Here is a 17,408-nt window from a genome sequence, read left to right as displayed (position 1 = left end):
ATGCATATATTCATATATCATGATAGTTCAGCATAGAATATGAAAAAAAAATACGTACTTGTAAAATTTCAAAGTGGCACTTGATCGGAATCCTCGGCCACCGTTTCGTCTCCACATGGCCCCCCGACGATCTCATGATCTCCAACGAAAGAAAAAAAAGGTACGTACTTGTAAAAATACCCTGATCTCAACGATCTCGACGACGATCTCTTTCATTATCAACCCATCCAATCATCCAAAGAAATAATAATAAGACTCCCAAACTCAATCATCCACTTAATTTACAAACACCAAAGCATCGAACTCGCGTCTGGCGAGGTACAAATCGCCCGTCTCCATCAAAACGACGCCGTCATCACGGTTCTTGCTCGCATCATTGACGTCATCCAATGGCCGTTAGCCAAAGACGAAGCCGCCTTTAAATTAGACGGATCGCATTACTTTTTCACGCTTCGCATCTCGTCGGATTCCACGTCGGATTGTGAATTGGATAATTTGTTAAACTACGGATTGATGGTTACCAAAGCGATGGTGCTGATGGGCTTCGTAGAAGGCGTAAAAGATGGCCGAACCGGTCATGGTGTTGATCGGAAGGTAACCGGATTTTGTGCCGGGGAGGGGGGGGGGGGGGCTTGTTCTGGGAATGTATTGGTGGTTATGGCGGTTGGTCTTATTAATGGATTCTTGACATGGATATATGTCTATACCGGATCGAAGATCTTTACGAGCGATTCGTGCTGATAACGTAAAATGAACCAGAGAATCCAGTGAGAATTTGTAGAATATTATTAATGATCAAGTAGTTCATGCTAACCATAATATGCGTATATATACATGCAAACTATAAAACTAACCGTCAAATATATTTATGTGAGGTATTGTATATCTGGCTTATAACACACACAACTTTTTGCCATTATAGTGACAAATATATTATGGTTTTTGTGTGTCACCTAATCCCATACGTTGAATGAAAAAAGTTTATTAGATAATTATGTGATGTGGATGATTTATGCTACGGGTGGTGTATACTAGTTTTTAGCTAGCTTATATTATGGTTTCGCTACTCACTAAGCAGCAACATGGGTGGTCCTTAACCCTAACTAATATTAGTAAAATATATTATTCTTTTAAATAACCATTATACTATTTATAAACACGAACAACCTTTGTCGTTGTAGGTCTCATTTCGAGTGGATCAAGATGCCGAAGGGAGGGAGGAAAGGAAGAGAAGTGCAATAGAGAATAAGTGGTTGGTGAAGATGTGGGTAGCAGTATGGAGGAGCATCATTGATTGTGAATTATGACATGTCACAAACCTAATACGAAATTCAAGAGTCTCAGTTGATTATAAACGGGTTTTGGTCAAATTATGATCGAAATTGTTTAGCTATATGGCTAGCGGGTTCACTAGGAAAAAAGATTTCGATACCACGACAGATATACCACGCCCCTTACCCATGCCGAGTCCACTTCGCTCACCCTTATCAATTTTTGACTTTCTTGTCAAAACCTTTTTGAAAAATAGTAGAAGAAAGGTTAAAAGGTAAAACTTGGGAAATTGGAACTAGGAGAAGAAAGGTGAAAAGGGTGTTCCTGCTTCCTGAAATCCCACCATCTTTTCATCCTTAAAATTCAATGGCATCTCATAATTATGGTCTTGGATCACCACTTTTCTCTCTCAAATAACATTAAAAATCAATCATCAAGATAAATAAACAACTGGCAACCTTTTTATGATGAAGACGTCTTTAACCATTTACACACTATTTTAAAGAATTACGCACAGTATAAACAAAAACATCAGAGACACTAAACAACCAGCCAACAGTTTTCAACTTTTTATAAAAACAAACACAATCCATACTAAAAGTGCAACTGCTTGCACTGATCCACTTCCACCTCAGTAGGACAATACGGACACTTAAAAGGCCTTGTACTATTGTTCTTCGACAACTTCGTAATCGACTGTTTGCACAGCACGTGCCCACACGACATCAGCATTGGCGGGTTCTCTTCACTCGCCTGATCCCGGCTCACCGGGCACACAAATATCGAGTGAAACTGAAACTCCTGATCCAAATCAACCGGAACCGGTAACTGCTTCATAGACATCCATTCATGTTTCTTCCCAGTCATCACACCAGCCAGTTTCAAAAGAGTCGGTAGCGCGTGCACCCCAGCTGCAACCGTTACACTTAACGGGCTTTGGTAAGACTCGCCCAAAAGATTGCAGAATTGTTGGGCTAGCTCGTGGGCCAGCTTGGCCCAATGGGTCGGTGACAGAAGCTCGGTATAAGGAGACGATTCCAACTTTCCGGCCCATAAAAGACACGCCATTAGTTTCTGAATTTCCGAGAAATGTTGGTTTGAAAATGGGGAAATATGAGTTCTCATGTACTGTAATGCTTCGTCTCGGTGACCAAGTTTAAGAATCTCCATGAATTGTAAACGGTGAAGTTTGAGCTCGATGTCGGACCCGTTTTGTTGGAGTTTGTCGTGGTTGATTATGGCCCACTTTAGCACGGGACCGAGGTCACGAGACTTCATTGACTCGAGGATTTGGCACATTTCTAGAAAGTGAGTTTTGTTGTCGGTTATGGGTTGTTTGTGAGATTCGTTTACGAAGCAATCGCCGATGTCAAACAGGCCTTCGCGATATAAGTGGTTGGAGATTATCTGGTTGACTAAATGAAAGTCAAAGTCAACGTTTCTGTAAGACTTTGATATGTCGGGATTGAATTGTTTCTCTAGGAGTTTGGTGTATTTGGTCATGGCAAGATTCAGTTCCTTTTGGGTGGCTTCTAGTTGACCAAGAGGAGCCATGCCCTTTAGCTTTGACTTTAGTTGACCAAGGATTAAGCTGTGGTCGGGTTGAGGGGTTGCTGACTGGATTCCTGATACTGCCAGCTCAATTTCTTGGCTGATGTGGTCAATTGTTTCTTGAGATTTGGATGATAACACCTTTTGCTTCTTTGTGACACGATCAAACGCATCTTTGATGGAATTCAGCTCCATGATTTAAATTCTTAGCACTTCTTGATTTGTTTTGTGTATTAAACAAAAAGCACCTACAATAACAGGATGATATATTCTTAATTGTCATCTGATTCAAGCAATTAAACCTCTCATATCCACATATTGAATATTCAAATAGCAAATTGTTGATTCGATTCTTGAAGAAATTTTTGTGCTATATTGAAAGATGTGCTCTGATTTGCGTCAAAGTTTTATTTTAAATAATTTAAAAAAAGTAAGACTGTGTTTAGTATATGATAAAAACTTAAGAAAGATTAAAATTTGCAATAATCCAACCTTATTACTGTCGCATATCAAGACGATAACCAGTAATGTATACTTCTGCACAAAGAGTCAAAGAACTTGCATTAGAATTAACATTAACCATAATAGTAACATAGGAAAGCAGATTTAGAACTGTCTAATGTTTACAGAAGCATAACTATTCACCAAGTCATATCTGGACCGCATTCCTCCTATTCAATGCTAATATGACGAAAATATGTCATATCATAAGTACTATTCACTAGAACATACGAACTAAGCTTTTCATCGTTCATTTACCTCATTTCTATCTTTTGTATTTCAATATGAAAACCATAAGCATTAGGAGGATGGCTATATGATATAACATTATTTATGTATATTAGCATGCAATAAGAGGACGACGGTCAAGATATAATTCTTTGAGTAGTATTGATGCTTCTATAAGAATTAATAATTTGAAATCTGTTTTTTTGTGCTTCTATCATAGATAATATAAATCCTACTGCAAGTTCTTTGTAAAAATGTTTGCACTTTGCAATACTAATTATCATCTTAGTGCCTGAGAGTAATAAGAATGGGAGATTGGAATATTTTTTACCTTCGTTAAGTTTTTATCATATACGTCATACAATCATAGTTTTTCAACTTATCCTAACAAAGACTTAGACACACATCAGATCCCATCATTCAAAACTACAGCACAAAATCTCCTTCAAGAATCAAATCAAAATCATCATGTAATCAATCATCTTCGGCTGGTCAATATTCCCTGTATATTTATACAGCAGAGATTGAGCCACTGCAACAGAGCCTAAACTATGTTTTGCATGAACAAATAAATGATATAGTAAGAAGCATTATTACGGGAAATTATTCGAGTGTTAAACCATAATAGATCAAGTAACACTCAAGTAAGGCCACATTTAAATTATTCAACAGACGAATAACGAATAACGAATAAGTTACGTTATCGGAAGCATTAACAAAAAGTCATTAGAACGATAACCAAATCAAGTAAATTATGCTTTACACTCACTCGGTACGCGAAAGTCATCAACACATGAAAAACCTAGATAAAAATCACCAAAGACCAAGTATAGTAATACAATTATCCGATGCTAGCGTTTGCGTGCAACCTAACAATTACGTGTAGGAGTTAATCCCTAAATTAAATTGAGTCAAACCTTCTGATCTATAATCAATAATAACTATCAGTAACTTCATATATTCATTCAACAGTAATTACACCAGAACAGGTCCGTGATAATCAATTAAACATAAACGTTCGACAGATCGATCGAGAGGTGATACGAATCAATCGAAGAGATAAGATTAATAAAGAAGACAGAAATGAAAATGAAGGGAAGATTGATATCTTACCGGGAGTAGAATTTGGGGTATTTGAGGAGTGAGGGTATGATTTTGTTTTTGTTTTTGTTTGTGTTTGAATGATATTTTAGGGCATCTATGTTTTCCAAACGAGAAGGAAGGAAGGCAATCAGATGGGTTAAAAGACAATAAGTTGAAAGGGGCCTGTTTTTTTCTTTCTGGCCTTGTAACTTGCCTCCCCTATTAGTAAAGTGATCACACCGAGTTTCCTTTTAGAGAAGGAAAGAAAAATAATGGATGAGATTTTTTTATGTTTCCGAGTTTCGTTTAAAAAATAAAATGTGTGTTTTCGAGTTTCATTACCGTTGTGTTCTCGAGTTTAATTTAATGAGAGGAGGGGAAGGAAATGAAAGGAAAAGTTGGAAAAGTAATGTTCTAGAGATTTTTTAAGGGATGAAAGGAAAAATAAGAGAATTTTTATGGAATGAAAGAAAATTGAAGAAAGAGGAGATGCCAAAAGAAAAGAGAAGACGATAAAACTTTCTTTTCTTTCCCTTTCTTTTCATAAATGAACTCAGGAATGCTACGGTGGAGGGAGTGCTTGAAACGTCAGCGTGCCTTCGCGTTATGACGGAGCACTGCCCCACCCGTTTTTCAATGATGTGGAGGGTTGTGGTGTCAATTGTAACGCTAACGTTCGTTAAGTTTGATGGCATTGTAGATTTGAGGGCATAAAGGAATTTTATAGCGTATATACCTAGAGAGACTGTGATCTGTGAGGTCGCTCATCATTGTCTCATCATGGAGGATTACTTTGCCGTGTGCTCTTAGGGGTGTTTGGGATTCCTTATTTTACCTCCTTATAATTTTTTATTAAGTTAATAAGTTACAACACTGTAACTTATGAAACTTTTACTCTCATAATATAAGCAATCCCAAACACCTAACTTTTCAAAAAGTTAATACGTTATAAGTTAATGAAAATAAGCAATCCCAAACACCCGTTTAGTTACATTTGTTGGTGTCCTTAAGAGTTGTGTGGAGTTATATTTTGAAACAAACACGACGAGTGACCTCAAGTAAACTAGAATCATAATTGTTGGATAAGTTTGTTTTGAACTTTAATTTTGAACTAATGATCCTTGGTTTTGATAACGACTAGGATTATGTCATTATCATCATCACCCATACATGGTAGAATCTCATTGGTAGGGTGTGAGGAGGGTGAGATGCAGACATATCATACCTCTGTCTTAAAGGATAGAGAGGTTGCTTCTAGTGAAATTATCGGCTCTAGACAAAATATGCATATAAAGCATATAGCACCAATAATATACAACGATATTGTGCTAATTGTCGATTAAGAACTACATAACTAGAAAACTATCACCGACATAAACATGCGAATTAATTATGGTCATGTACTCATACATATTATCATACACTTAGTGAATCGTCCTAGGTTATAATAATCAGCAAATTCAAGCCTACAAAATAAAGACTCTTTAATCTACATCAATCAGCATGCTCAAATCAACAACATGAATATGCTGTGAAGCTAGAGAGATTCAAAATAAGATAAGGTCAAACAAGACTAGTGTTTATTCAAAGAAAACTCATTCAACCCCTCTAGTTTTCTACAATAATGCACGTTTTCATTATATTACACAATATGATTTCAAAAGACGAAGGTCGAGCGCTATGTCCTTTTCATGAAATCGGGCTTCCAGTAATTTAAGAAGGACCATGGGTGAATGAAGATATGTATATGGAACCGCACAGCCAACAAACACGCTACAGCCTATGAGCAGATCTCATGGCACATGCTACACAAGTCTACAAGCAAATTTTCCACTGTTATTTGATTTGTTTACTTTTGTATTAAATAACTTCAATTAAATTTAAATATTTATTTAAGGTTGGCGATGGAAGAGATAATAAAGATAGGCATTATAGGGGTTGAATGATGGTTTGGGATGAATTATGAAGACAGAGACCAAAAACGATGTGATGGTGATGTTGATGATGGATATAGCTAGCGACGGAAATGAGTTGAAGTATGACTCCATGAATTAGTTAAACAATAAAACAATAAGAGACTGAAGAAAACCTCATACGGTCAATTAAGTTACTGTAAATTTTAGACACATTACATTATACATCAATTGTGCGTTCGTTTCACAATTTTTTTTAAAGAATTTGGAATTGGAATGGAATGGAATGGAATGTTTGAGAATCCCTATCATGTGTTTGGTTGGTTAATATGTTTTGGAATTGGAATCTTCTTCATTCTCGGTTTTTTTTGAAGAACGAGGGAAACGGCGGAAACGTTTTAGTTTTTTTACATTTTTCGTTTTTTATTTATATTTTGAGTTATGATTTTTTTATTAATTTTTTTTCGAATTTTTTTTGGAGGGGTTTTTATTTTCCATAACAATCCTTATAAAATAGGTGGGATTTTAAAATCCCATGAAATGTGGGATTTAATGGGATTTAGTTTTCATTCTCATTCTTTCATTTAATGAAACGAACATATCAATTTATGGGATTTAAAATTCCATTACTTAGAATTTCTTTCAAATCCTTGAAACGAACATGACCTAACTAGATTTTATCCCTCGTATTACGGGGGTTGTTTTATATTATTTATTTTTAATATTTATATATGCATATTTGGGTTTTAATTTTATTTATTGTAAGAAAGTTAATAATTAATATACTTGAGGTTTGATAATGAAATGGTTTCACAAATAAGTGATATGCTATAATTCGTTTTAAAAGCTATATGCCGTTTATTTTATTTATTATAAAATTGTTTCTTAATTATAAATAATATCTTTTTTTAAATAAAATAGGATATTAATTTTTAGTATATCCTTATTTTATAGGATTTTCATATCAAATATTTGATGAGATTAATTTTTAATATAATGAGATGTTATAACCCGTTTAAAAGCTATCTGAGTTTGGTGAGACCTTTACCCGTGAATTCAGGTCAAATGATTGAGAAGCCTTCATTTACAAATAAAGTAATCTGATGGCTTGAGAGAATGGTTGTTTTATATTTTTCGTTTTTTAATATTTAGTTTTTGGATTTTAATTTTCTTTATTGTAAGAAAGTTAATAATATAGTTAGGGTTTGATGATGAAAGAGTTTCATAAATAAATGATGTGTTATAACTCGTTTAAAAGTTATCTGGATTTGGTGACCCATGACCCGCTTATGTTTTTTATATCAAATTGTTTATTAATTATAAATAATATCTTTTTCTTTTTAAATTGGATATTAAATTTTAGTATATCCATATTTTATAGGATTTTCATATCAAATAATTGTTAAGATTAATTTTTAATTTAATGAGATGTTATAACTCATTTAAGAGCTATCTGGTTTTGGTAAGACCCATACATATGAATTTGGGTTAAATCAATGAGAGACATCTATTTAAAAATCAAACAATATAGTGGCTTCCATAAAAGGAAGGAGCGACCACATCGCGACACATAAAATTTTAGGGGTTTCGTTTATATATATTATTATAGATACAATTAGAAAACTATACAACTAAGCATTGGGTTGACCTAAAACAACATGCATTAACACCACTTATACATTTTATATTATACATTACCAACGTAAGAACATACTGCTAGATAATGCTGACATAGTTCTCTAAAACCCAAAGTAACTAATATTTACACAATCAGTTATTATGTCTCAATAAGACCTTACTGACAAAATTCAGTGAGACAAGACTCCACTTCAATTTAATATGTATCTTTATGAAGAGGTAGGTCCCAGCAGAGCCCAGTTGGACCCGCAAGACTCACCTTAAACAGGGACGTCTGCGCAGAGACCAACTGGATCCGCAGGACCAACCATGCTCAGAGACGTGACGTCCTTACGCGCAGTACGCAAGCTGGTCCCGCAGGAAATGCCTCCCAATGGTGAAGGACTCCGCCTGTCCCCGCAGCCTCGGATACAAGCCATTAGGGAAGGCCACCAGCATGGCTACACGCACAAGGCACTTAGCTCTCAATCGTTCAGTGTCACCTGAAGGAATGAGCCAAGCCGGGAGCAATCCCGCACAGAGGCGGGAGGGGGAATACTCCCGCCCAAGTAAGCTAGTCCGTATACTGAAGGATCTTTTACTGTACCTGACGAGGTATGGGCAAAAGATCTGATCAGAGATGCGACAGCTCACTGACAGCAGCATGGCAGACAGCACGCCACAGCACTGTGACCAATAGCCGCCGCCTACCCACCAACTCCTGCCATACCACGTGCCTAGCCTGTAGTTGGCAGAAGAGGAAGAGTGCACGACACGCCTGCTCTGTGTCAGCCGCTACCTATCCACCACTCACAGGCAGGGCACGTGCATAGGTTACAGTTGGTAGCGTGTTGGGCCGGCTAAACCCCTTGGAAACCTACCTTCGGCTATAAATACCACAAATGGTATGATCATCTCATCTTATCATATCTTATTACATTATCATCATAATATACCTGATATCTGCTCTAGCAATCTCTTAATATACTTTTATATTTAAAGAGCAATCTAGTCTGATTCTCACGCCGGAGGGTGGTCACAAGGAGGAACCCCCCCCCTTCTCAGTGACGAGCTCACGGTGTCTGTTTTGCAGGTTATCAGAAGAACCATCTTCCAGGGGTCTAACCCCTCGTGGGAAACATCTCTCCAACCCCCAGGTTACCAGTAACCTGCCCGGGGTCCGGTTAGTGTTTCTTCATTGGCGCCATCCGTGGGACAAAACTAGAACTACAATTTTCTCCAGTTTTTTCAAAACTTTATACAAAAGATGGTTAGAGAAATTCCGGTAACCACAACCCCAGCCATTGGGGGGAATACCGGCAACACAGTTTTTACAAACACTACTCCGGCTACCGAAGCCGGAGCAAGTGAAGTAAATTTTACGAACACTACCCCACTTACTAAAGCAGGGGCAAGTGCAGTAAATGACCGCCTACTGGGATCCACCGATACCCAGTTTGAAAAACGAAGACTCCCCCGCCAGACTCTCGACGAAGTCAAGGCATGGGCGGAGGCACGACAAAAGGAATTCCAGGCTGAGTTGAACGAACGCTTGCGTTCCGTGCAACAGGCCGACGAATTCGAATACTGGGAGGATGACTCGGAGGAATCCGACTCCGACGCGAACCCTCGTCATAAGGCAAAAGGGAAGCGTAAAGAAACGGAAACCCAACCGAAAAGGCATTTTGGACAAGCCTTCAAACCAAAAAGCATAGATGGAAGTCCACGAGACTTCTCTAAAACGTTCAGACCAAACGTTACAAATGCAGGAACGTCCAAATTTGCAAGGGACATTGCTGAAGCAATTGCCCCGAAAAGTGCTAAACAAATGCCTAACATAGGCACATATGATGGCCTATCTGATCCAGACGATCATTTGAACAGGTTCATAGCGGGGGCAACCGTTAGCAATTGGACGGAACCCACGTGGTGTTACATGTTCCAAATGACGCTAGTGGGGGCTGCTAGGGCTTGGTTTGATCGTTTACCGGTTAACCACATTTACGACTGGGCAGACTTCCAGCAGAAGTTTAGCCAACACTTCAGCCAGCAGCGAAAGTATACCGAGGAGCAATGGACAATCCTCAAATGCACACGGGAAGAAGATGAATCTCTGCCAAACTTCATCACTCGCTTCAACTCGAAGAAGTTAAGTTTGGGCAATATCAGCGAGGATCTTGTTCGCGCAGCCTTCATCCAGGGCGCGCAGGACCCAGAGCTTATCCGGACCCTAACGGGTAAAGATGGAATGCCATCCACATGGGATGGCATCATGACAGCAGCCAAACGCTATGCGGAAACGGAGAAGCAACTGGGTAGAGACCTTCCGCAGAACACAAACCTTTACACCCAGAGGACGAGAGAGGACAACGTCCTCACCGCCCGATTGAACAAAAAACGGAAGCAAGGCATTTGGCAGTCAAGGGTAAACTTTGACACCTCATCCGGCTTACAGCACCGATTGGGTGAAAGGGATAATGTAAAGCCGCACCGGAACCCCAGATGGACGCCACTTACCAAAAGCGTCACTGACATATTTGCTACTGAAGAGCTCCCATGGCCAAAGCCTCCAGAAATCCGACATCGTCACGATGCTGATCGGAGCAAGTACTGTGACTATCACAGAACAAAAGGCCACAACACTGAAGAATGCATAGACGTAAAAGACATGGTCGAAACATTCGTCAGAGATGGGACGCTCGCGCACCTCGTGGCGAAATAAAAGCTAAGCAGGCAGGCAGGTGCGTGTGGAACCACGGCTGGGGTAAACACGAATAAAAAATCAGCTTCAATAGAGACTACATGCTGCGTAAAGAACGAGATCCCGAAACAGGTGCGTGTCGTCTCGATGGCGCTCCCATCCCAACAACATGGAAGGGAGCTCATTTACACAGTTTGCATGTAAATCAATTCCAATTTGTAAAGAAAAGGCCAAGAGCCACTTCTAATGGAAATGATTCTCTCTAGAACATCGAAGCTGATGATTTTACATTTATACTTTTCTGGACACTAATATGCCGGTTTTCACCGCATAATTACGTGAAATCATTGCATGGGAAGGCGGTCCTACCCGCACGAACCCAATAACGTAACAAACCTTCACGCAGGTCAGTTGAAGGGGAAAAAGTTCAGCACCCAAAAATGAAAGTGCCGGTCTATCCGCATGAATCAATAAGGAAACTGAATAACCTGTCAACAACCGCGCGTCGAACGGTTAAAACTATCCAACACTGGTGACGACATTCACATTACGTGAAGTCGTTGCGTGGGAAGGCGGTCTTACCCGCACGAACCCAATAACGTGGCAAACCTTCACGCAGGTGAGTTGAAAGAGTTCATCCCATTAAATGAAAGTGCCGGTCTATCCGCATGAATCATGAAAGGAAAATGAACACTAACCTATCGACAACCGCGCGTCGAACGGTTCAAAACAAAATTCTTAAAAAGATGAGAAAAACCTACACGCAGGTCAGATAAGGGTAAAGTTCTGCCATCCTACTAAGTGCAAGTGACGGTTCTACCCGCACAATCACGAAAGAGGAAGCAAAACTTCACCTATTATCAATCACGTTCAAAGGTTAACTTATCCTCAAAAGATGAGAAAAACCTACACGCAGGTCAGATAAGGGTAAAGTTCTGCCATCCTACTAAGTGCAAGTGACGGTTCTACCCGCACAATCACGAAAGAGGAAGCAAAACTTCACCTATTATCAACCACGTTCAAAGGTTAACTTATCCTCAAAAGATGAGAAAAACCTACACGCAGGTCAGATAAGGGTAAAGTTCTGCCATCCTACTAAGTGCAAGTGACGGTTCTACCCGCACAATCACGAAAGAGGAAGCAAAACTTCACACCTATTATCAACCACGTTCAAAGGTTAACTTATCCTAAAAAAGTAAGAAAAACCAGCACGCAGGTTAGATAAAAGTTAAAGTTTAGCCATCCTACCAAGTGCAAGTGACGGTTCTACCCGCACAATCACGAAGAAGGAAGCGAAACTTTAACCCACTATCAACAACGTTCAAAGGTTCTTATTCTGAACACTTGGAAAATTGCTAATTTAAACTAAGTATGCAAGTCATAAGTTTATAAAGCAAGGAACCCAAAGAAGGAAATAACAGTCTTATACGCAAAAAGATTAATATTTCAATGATGTATTACAACAGTGGCCGGGTAACTACCCGCCTAAAAGAAATCTATACAAAGCTAAGTCTATCCTAGCGGTGGGAAGAGATCTTCAGGACCAGGCTTCAGGGCCACCTCCGCTTGGACCAGCACCGTCTGAGCGTGGCTGCCCAAGGAAAGCCTTAAGGATGTTTAGCCCATCATCAGCAGCAGCAGCCTCATTCACCTTCTCCACCACTGGATGCGGGAAGGCAGCGTACTGGTTCACAGCTTGGTCATAAGCAGCTTCAGTATTAACATTGAATAAAGGGAAGTTGGAGGGCGGAAAGCCTCTCTCAGCGAACCCTAGACCAAGCAGGAAGCCAGTCTTCTCCCCATCCTCATGAGAAGCGTTGAGGGCTGCGCTCATCGCATCGTCATAAGAGGTCTCTGAAAGGACCCGACGCGCAACCTACAAAAGAATACAAGTTAGAACATTTTTTAATTACGAGCGGAAAGCGTAAAGAAAAAGATAAAGATACCTGAGGCAACGCTTCTCGAAGCAGCCATTGGAGGGTAGCTTGACTTTCTTTGTAAGCACGTTCGGCTCCGTTTTTATCAAGGTTGGCAAGTTGAACTTCCTTGGCGGCAGCCTCTTCGACGCTTTTGAGTTTCCTTTCAGTGCGGTCAAGCACCCCCCTCTGGTCAAGGATCTCCTGCAGCTTCTTGGCATCTTCCATTGCCAAGGCGTCATGAGCATGCTGAAGAGCCTTTAATTTGCATTTAAGCTGCTCATTCTCTTCGCGAAGCGGCTCAACAACAGCTTCAGCCTTGGTAGCCCTCTCAGTTGAGTTTCGCGCAGTCTCCTTGGCCAGCCGAAGCTGTTCATTCACAGCTTGGGCAGCCTTGGAGCGGGCCTCGAGTCGCGCCTGGACTTCAACCTCGAGGGCCTTGAATGCCTTCTCCTTTTCGGCTGCGGCAGCGGCCAACTGCCGGTTCTCCTCCCGAAGAGCCCGCGCTTCAGATACATCTTTGGCGCGAGCTGCTTTTAACTTGTCGTTTTCACGACAAAGCAGCTCGACGCGGGGCTGCGTCCGGGCCTGGAGAACCCGAAGCTCATTGGTTAGCCTACCCTCTTGGTAGCTAGCCATGGCTTCCCCCAACGCACCATGAGGAGCAGCGTGGCGAGCCCAGTCCACGCACTCCACAGGGGTACGAAGGGTTGTTCCTCGGCGTATGTTCCATCTTGGAACATACACTTCATTGGAATCCGACACTGCAAAAGAAACAAAGGCAGTTAGGAAAAGATGATAAAAATATATAAGGGAAAAAGAACCCTACGTACCTGTAGGGTCAATAACAGGCCGATAGCCGCCAAACCCATCACCTGAACCTAAAGGAAATCCATCCAGCAGGTCAGGCAGACGGGAAGGTGGCATAGATCGGCGGGAAGCTTGGCGCATACCTGATGGTCCGGCCGTCGGTGCCGGTGGCGCAGGTATAGTGGCAGCCGCTGTGGTAGCCATGTTTGGCGCCACCTCCTCAGCAACAGTAACCGCCGGCTCCGTGAAAGATGCTGTAAAAATTGCACTCACGGCCGGCGGAGACACCTTCTCAGCTGGAACAGCCTCAGGAAGGCTGGAACCAGCGGAAGCAGGCGTAGACGCCTGGGTCGACGCCTCGGGAAGGCTGACCGAGCCTACCGTCATTGGCGGGGGAATACTTGCTCCAATTCCACCCTGGAATGCGTCAACATCCACACCTGCACAAGCAAAAGTGTTAGAAAAATTTATTTGAAACAACAAATCTAGACAAAAATTATGGGGGTACTCACGGGGTTTCTTGAGCTTGAACGCACGGACGAGCGGGGGCGAACCCGATGGAGCCGGCCTCTTGACACCGGTAACCGTCGTCGTCGCTGCCTCCCCGGAGGTAACACCTGCAGCCTCCGGAGCGGTGGTCTCCTCACCACCGGGCTTCCCCGCCACCTCTGCATTATCTGACTCCGAGTCAGATAGGACTACCGGGTCGGCCGTAGAGGCCACCTTCTCCTTGCCCTTCCCGACGGCAGCCTTTTTCTTCCGCACCAGTGGAGGACCTTCTGCGGATTCCTCAGAAGAAGAAATGTCATGAACTCCAGCAGCAGGCACAGCATTGAGAGGTTCAGGGTAGAAGATAGGCTTACCTGGCCGTCGGAGGCTCAGGATCTCTTGGCCTGGCGGGTAAACCTCCACGAACCGACCCGCGGTCTGCTCTAAGATGGGCAACTCGTTCTCGTCCAGAGCACGAGTACCCATCCGCGCGGGACCATCTTCCTCCCGCGGGTTCAGGAGCGACTGAAGATCGTTCCCCTCTGAAATCAACAAGAAAGTTAGTAAAAATCGAAGTCAGCAAAATGAAACAAGACGTACCATAAGGGACAGAGTTCGAACCATATTCAAGGACGATCGGAACCTTATCCGCATTCGCCGCCTTCCACACCCGGCTCATCCCCAACATCACCATCGCCGACTCCGGAAAACGGAAAACCGGGGACTGGACCCGGGAAATCTTCGAGAACCATTCCGCCTCCTCGTAGTTGAGGGCGGGAAGGTTCGGAAGCGCCTGGCCATTCTTGAACTTCATGGCGATGGGGATGGCGCGAGCGGATATGAAGAAGAACTCTCTTCTCCATGAGCGAAGACTCCGCTCGGTGGTACAAATCTTTAAACCCTTGATACGGGTTGTAAGAGTGTACCACCCTTGGATGCACCTCCATGTATAGAAGGTCATCAGGCGATCAACGAGGGGCTCAAGGCCCAGTATCCGGCACACCCACTCAAAGTGCCGGACCTTGGCAATGGCCATGGGGTGCACCTCTGTCAGGTGCACACCGTGCCTCTCTAGGACACGGTACACAAACTTTGTCAACGGAAACCTAAGGTTCCCGTAGACAAAGAATGCAGCATAAACCCCGATCTTGCCACTAGGGGCATCGTACACAGTATGGTGGGGTTCAGGAAACTCAGGCTCGAGAGACTCGAGCATGAACTTCCTGATGATATACTGGTACAGATCGACAGGAAGAGAGCACTGGCATTCGCCAGCAGTTTTCTGGTCATCAGCATCATGAGAAGACATGGTGGAAGAAAGACGAAAAGAGATTTCAAGGTAATGCTTTACTGAACAGAAAAATTTGCCGGAAATTACTTGAGAAGAAGAGATGAAAGTGGAAAGTGTGAATTGCAAATAACCCTCTCCCCCTTTATATAGTAATCGCAATTAATGCGGTGAATTTAATGCGGAGGAGAGAGGAATCAAATGTGCAATGAAACTATGACACGTGGCAAAAAGCAAGCTGGCAACAGCTGTTGAAAGGACGTGTGCCAGTAATTTCGCGGCCACGCGCCCGAAAAATCGCTCCCACGCGCCTGAAAAAGCGACTGGAATGACCATGTTCTGTCACGTCACCATAACTTCCTGCACGTCCTGACACAGTCAGAAGAAACCGTCGCACGACGTTTCAGAGGTTTATCTTTTCACCAACTCTTCGATTTTCAAAATTCAAAATTCGAAAGTATTAAAAAAGTAAGCGGGAAAATACCCCTTACCCCTTGGCAAGCAAGTAACCGTAAGACGGATGCGGGTACAGTGTAAAGGCAAAACCCTTCACATACCTAGCACCCGCAGGGAATTGAAGCCAAATAAACCTTGGCAAACAAGTAACCGTAAGCCGGCTGCGGGTACAGTGTAAAGGCAAAACCCTTCACATACCTAGCACCTGCAGGGAATTGAAGCCAAGAACCTTGGTGAACAAGTAACCGTAAGACGGATGCGGGTACAGTGTTAAGGCAAAACCCTTCACATACCTAGCACCCGCAGGGAATTGACGCCAGGAATACCTTGAGAGTAAAGTAACCGTAAGACGAGCGCAGGTACAGTGTTAAGGCAAAACCCTTCACATACCTAGCGCTCCGCTGGGAATTGAAACCAAGAAGGATCTTCTGGGCAATGCTTGCGGAAACGGAAATAGCATCCCCGCATAGCGGGAACATCGAGAACTACGTTGTTTGAAGCTCCAGGATGGAATTGGTGGTCTTAACATAATTGATCACTATGTTCAAAACTACCAAAACCTCATGGAAAATACATACAACTGGGACTCAATGCTCCTGACTTGCGAGGAGGTTACAGACCTACCCGCATCATACCCAAAGACCAAGCAGGAAACTCGGGCATTTCTGCAAGTGACAAGGACTTCCGCGGAAAGAATCCCCATGGAAAACCTTACAAAACCCTTTTCAAAACCCTTTACTCAAGTCCAAAACTTCACCTCACTTCATTAAACACTCATGAGAAGAACATTGGACTGGGGGGACTTGAAGAGGTAGGTCCCAGCAGAGCCCAGTTGGACCCGCAAGACTCACCTTAAACAGGGACGTCTGCGCAGAGACCAACTGGATCCGCAGGACCAACCATGCTCAGAGACGTGACGTCCTTACGCGCAGTACGCAAGCTGGTCCCGCAGGAAATGCCTCCCAATGGTGAAGGACTCCGCCTGTCCCCGCAGCCTCGGATACAAGCCATTAGGGAAGGCCACCCGCGCAGCATGGCTACACGCACAAGGCACTTAGCTCTCAATCGTTCAGTGTCACCTGAAGGAATGAGCCAAGCCGGGAGCAATCCCGCACAGAGGCGGGAGGGGGAATACTCCCGCCCAAGTAAGCTAGTCCGTATACTGAAGGATCTTTTACTGTACCTGACGAGGTATGGGCAAAAGATCTGATCAGAGATGCGACAGCTCACTGACAGCAGCATGGCAGACAGCACGCCACAGCACTGTGACCAATAGCCGCCGCCTACCCACCAACTCCTGCCATACCACGTGCCTAGCCTGTAGTTGGCAGAAGAGGAAGAGTGCACGACACGCCTGCTCTGTGTCAGCCGCTACCTATCCACCACTCACAGGCAGGGCACGTGCATAGGTTACAGTTGGTAGCGTGTTGGGCCGGCTAAACCCCTTGGAAACCTACCTTCGGCTATAAATACCACAAATGGTATGATCATCTCATCTTATCATATCTTATTACATTATCATCATAATATACCTGATATCTGCTCTAGCAATCTCTTAATATACTTTTATATTTAAAGAGCAA

General features: G+C 42.6%; 1 pseudogene; it reads right to left on the bottom strand.

Moving 5' to 3' along the window:
• Positions 1-1,730: 1,730 nt before the first annotated feature.
• Positions 1,731-3,110, bottom strand: LOC143598133 (protein RMD5 homolog pseudogene; annotated as a pseudogene).
• Between the last annotated feature and the right edge of the window lie 14,298 nt (positions 3,111-17,408).

Source organism: Bidens hawaiensis, unplaced genomic scaffold (assembly GCF_021521415.1).
Source record: "Bidens hawaiensis isolate Kalapana, Puna unplaced genomic scaffold, B.hawaiensis_p1.1 tig00049689_1, whole genome shotgun sequence".
Taxonomy (NCBI): Eukaryota; Viridiplantae; Streptophyta; class Magnoliopsida; order Asterales; family Asteraceae; genus Bidens; species Bidens hawaiensis.
This window is presented reverse-complemented; position numbering and strand designations above follow the sequence as displayed.